General features: G+C 45.8%; 1 protein-coding gene across 4 annotated transcripts in view; it reads right to left on the reverse strand.

Moving 5' to 3' along the window:
- ZNF605 (zinc finger protein 605) overlaps positions 1-1,132 on the reverse strand; it is a 26,245-nt gene extending 25,113 nt beyond the window's left edge. For 3 of the 4 annotated variants that reach the window (XM_029921510.1, XM_029921509.1, XM_029921506.1), the window contains exons 1-2: positions 971-1,071; positions 69-237 (exon numbers count right to left, since the gene is read on the reverse strand). The gene's annotated coding sequence lies outside the window, so the exon portion shown is untranslated. The other variant, XM_029921507.1, reaches the window with a different exon arrangement.
- Positions 1,133-4,833: the final 3,701 nt, after the last annotated feature.

Below are 4,833 nucleotides of genomic sequence, written 5' to 3' on the forward strand. Positions count from 1 at the left end.
GGGCAAAGCTGCTCAAGCTGGGAGTGAATCAAAGTTCAGGGACTGGGCTCGGAGAGAAAGAGGCTTACCTCCAGGTCTGGATAACAATCATCTTATCCTGACGGATCAAGAGGGAAGGCAGTCCATCTAATCGCTGAGGGGGTAAAGGATGGGAGTTTGGAGGATTGCTGTCCGGGGGTGTCACTGGCCAAGGGGGCAGGTGTTCCGTGATCCTCCGGGGAAGGGGCAAGCAGTTTCCTGGAGCAGGAGAGGGTGGGAGATTTCTTAACCTTCCTGCTTCCCAGGAGCCCAGGGCTCAGTACAATCCAACACTATCACAGACCCACAGGCCTTCCTGTCGAAGAAATCCTCGGTCCCCCAATTCCTAGCTCCCCCAGACAGACCTCCACAACGGCCTGATGCCAACCACAGGCCTAATTACTCCCGAAAACCACCCGTCAGCTGCATCCCCGACGGCACACACTCGCCCTCCAGGGTCTCCACATGCAGCCTCAGGGGCCCCCACTCTCCCAATCCTTGCTCCTCATCACCAGAACTGCCAAGCCCACGACTCTAGGCCTCCACCAAAAGCCGCTCCCGATAGAACTCACCCCAAAGGCCCCCATCACCCACTAATTCCCTCCGCCGGCTTCACAACCACCCGTCCGCCCCGAGCCCCGGCTCACTGATTTATCACACTCCAATCCCTTGACCCTCCAGTGCACCCCGAATTACAGAGTTCCACCATCTCCCTCAAAGCCTCATCACTCATCACCACAGGCGGCCCCGCCAGACCCCACATCGCCCTCCTGACACCCACATTCACCGCCCGCCACACCCTCCCATCCCTGCGCGCCCCGTCTCCTAAAGCTGCCCCAGAAGCGCCGCGCCCCCCGCCGCGCCCCCCCCGGACTGAAACCAGCGCCTGCGCCGCGTGGCCGCCCCCCCCCCCCGCAAGCTCCCCCGCTCCCGCTCCGGGCCCTCCTCGCACCCAGCTCCGGAGCCAGTTCCTGCGCGCGTCGAGGTCACCCTGGGATCCCCGCGGTCACCAAGTCCGCCCCAGCCCCACAGCCTCGCGACGCCACCTCTACCCCACACACCCTCCAGCTCCGGGCCGCAGCGCCGAGACTCACGCTGCCCACCACGGAATGTGCGCGCAGAACTACATTTCCCAGAGTGCCGCCGGCCCCAGAACTACACCACCCAGACGGCTGTGCGGCGCACCTCCCCGATTGGCAGGTGGGAGGTTTCCGGTGGAAATCCACCCGCGCTGTCTGATTCTTGGGTCGGAGTTCTGGGGTGTAGCCGCTTTCCTCAAATGTGTCTGTGGGTGCACTTCAATGTGTTGCCGGGAGGAAACTTCTGTCCCTTTACATTTTTGATGCTAAAGCAAAATCATTTACAAAATCAAAGTGAAATAGGTAGGTTCTGGTTCATTCAGCTCAGCACTGACCAAAGTAATGAAAATTGAAATAAGGACTTTAAGGAGAAAGAAAATGTAGTCGTGGAAAGAGGAGGAAATTAACGAATATAGAATCAGAAGTTAAGGGATTAAGATAGCAAAAACTTGAGCCAGGTTTTTAAAATAAAATATAAAATCACTAGAAATTTTTATCAAAGAAATGGGGAGAAATAGAAATAGCCATAAAAAACAAATTTATGAGGTGCCTGGCTGGCTCAGTCAGAGGAGCATGCCACTCTTGATTTTGGGGTGGTGGGTTCAAGCCCCATGTTGGGTATAGAGATTACTTTAAAAAATAAATAAACAAGGGGCAGCTACGTGGCCCAGTTGGTTAAGTCTCACCAGCTCAAGTCATGATCTCATGGTTCAGGCTTTGAGCCCCGCGCCTTGGGCTCTGTGCTGAGGCTCCGAGCCTAAAGCGTGTCTTGGATTCTGTCTCGTGCTCTCTGCCTCTCTCGCTCCCTCGCTTTCCCTTTCTCTCCCAAAAATAAAATTAAGAGCACATTTAGAAAAAAATGTTTTTAAGTAAACTAAAAAATTTTAAATACTTGTAAAAGAATATTTTATTCAATTCCCTGTAGTATGCTAGTAGATTTGGAACCTGATGAAGTACATGATTTAAAGGAATAGTTAGGTGACTAACTTAAAATAATATCCTTGTAGAACTAAACCCAATATTAACATGCTTTCAGCTCCAGGCTCAGATGTTTTAATTGGTGAATCTGAATCCTCCACACTATCAAAGGACATAATTCTTACCAATTACCAGAAAAATCTGGATAGAAGGGAAGTCCTTCCTAACACAAAGATAGCAAAATACTTTTGCCATAACTCGGCAAAAGTTAAAAAAAAAACAAACACTATAAAACAGTTTCAGTTCTGATATTTATGTAAAAATTCTGAAAAAATAGCAAATGAAAATCAAGCAATAAATTTAAAAATACATATCACAACTAAGTAGAAGTCATTGCGGGCTATAAACTACTAATGTAATTAACCATATTAAAGATTAAAGGGGAAACATGCATCATCATCTCAATGGATACTGAAAAATCATTCAATGAAATTCTATCTAGAATGTGTATTTATAAAGAACTTAGTCATACATGGCACCTGGGTGGCTCAGTTGGTTAAGCGTCTGACTTTGGCTCAGGTCATGATCTCACAGTTTGTGGGTTTGAGCCCCACATTGGGCTCTGAGCTACAGTTCACAGCCTGGAACCTGCTCTGGATTCTGCTTCTCCCTCTCTCTAACCCTCTCCCGTTTGTGCTTTCTTTCCTTCTCTCTCTCTCAAAAATAAATAAACATTAAAGAATGAAAAATTAGTATTAGTACTAGTATTTTTTTTTTTAATGTTTATTTCTGAGAGAGAGACAGAGCGTGAGCAGGGGAGGGGCAGAGAGAGAGGGAGACACAGAATCTGAGGACAGGCTCCAGGTTCTGAGCAGTCAGCACAGAGCCTGATATGGGGCTTGAACTCACGAACCGTGAGATCATGGCCTGAGCCGAAGTTGGATGCTTAACCGATTGAGCCGCCCAGGCGCCCCAGTATTAGTACTAGTATTAATTAGTACTAGTATTTTAAAAAAAATTTTAAACATACAGAAGTGTTGAGATACATATAAAAATAAGTGTCTCATAAATTAATAATATCAAATAAAATTACATTAGAAATCCTAAAACTGTCACCAATATTGTTTGCTTAAATTGAGAATATTTTAAAAATGCACAAAAATACAGAGAAAAATATAAAGTTAAATGATCAAATATTCATATGGTAACATTTTTTTTAATGTGTTTATTTATTTTTGAGACAGAGACAGAGTATGAGCGGGAAAGGGGCAGAGAGAGAGAGGGAGACACAGAATCGGAAGCAGGCTCCAGGCTCTGAGCTGTCAGCACAGGGCCCCAGATGGGGCTTGAACCCACGGATGAGAGATCATGACCTGAGCCGAAGTCTGAGGCTTAACCAACTGAGCCACCCAGGCACCCCTCATACTGGTAACATTTGACTCAGATCCTTGTTTAATTAAAAAGTAAAGCATTACATATTCCGTTGTTCTGAATAGTAGTCAGTCTCTCTCCTCCTTTCCACCATTCCTGAGGAAATCACTGTAATGAATGTGCGAGGTAGGCTTCCACTGAACAAATGTATAGGCATTACTTACAGACTATACTTACTATATACATCATGTACATGTTATATTTCTTACCTTCCCACGAATGCTATTGTTATCAACAGTCAACATTGAATCTCCAAGTTGTTGGTTTCAGTCTCAAGTAAAAAAACATAATTATGAAATAACTGGAAAACTGTGCTAGCTGGAAGCCTCACTGAAGATTCTTAGGGAATGTTCAGGAGCACATAATGCATGAGGCGGACAGCTTCTTCCCAGACCAACAGAACAGGATGGCCCCTGCAGCGGGTCGTCAGTCCTGCTGTTCATTTCATCCCTGAAGCCAGTTACGGTTCAGTTTGCTCATAGACACTAGTTGTATCACGAATACAATATTCTATAGACTCTCTATCCTTACTATTGTTCCTTGTGGCTCAGTCTGGGACAAGTCTGATACCTGGTCACAATTTGCTGATGATTTGATAAAAACTGACAGTTACATTTGTGGTCACTTTTCACCCAACTTACTTTGGTACTGATTTCTTGCATTAATCAGTTGACTTCCTAAGTAAGTTGGATTAACTGCTAAGTGCGTTTTAAAAGACAAAGAAGGGGGCACCCGGGTGACTCAGTCCATTGAGCGTCCAACTCCCGATTTCAGCTCAGGTTATGATCTCGCAGTTCATGACATCAAGCTCCACCTTGAGCTCTGCACTGACATCAAGGAATCTGCTTGGGACTCTCTCCCTACCTCCCTACCTCTCCGCCTGCCCTCCCCCCTGCTCACACTCCTTACCTCTCTAAAATAAACAAATAAAATAAAAGACAAAGAAGGCTTTTTTTTTTAAGTAAGCAATTTATTTTTTTTCCAGTTTTTATTCAAATTATAGTTAGTTTACATACAGTATAACATTAGTTTCAGGTGTAGAATCTAGTGATTCATCACTTACATACAACACCCAATGCTCCTCACTTAAGTAGGCAATTTTGTTAATACCCCCATATCTAGTTCTTCAGGCTCTTCAGAATGGGGATGGGACCTGTTCTCTTGGTTTATTTTGTGTAAAATTGGCTCTAGGCTCAGAAGTCTTGTGGGAAGCTGCATAGATTAGCTTGCCTCCAGCAAGGATATGTCACTCCCTGAGGGGTGCGGCCAGAAAAACAAGATTAACCGTCTAGAGGCCAGGGCAGTGCATTTCCTGATTCAGGGATTGGAGACAGCTACACTAGGAGAGCCTGGATTACAAAGATCGCCGCCTTGAGACAAGAAGTCG

Source organism: Suricata suricatta, chromosome 14 (genome assembly GCF_006229205.1).
Source record: "Suricata suricatta isolate VVHF042 chromosome 14, meerkat_22Aug2017_6uvM2_HiC, whole genome shotgun sequence".
NCBI classification, from domain to species: domain Eukaryota; kingdom Metazoa; phylum Chordata; class Mammalia; order Carnivora; family Herpestidae; genus Suricata; species Suricata suricatta.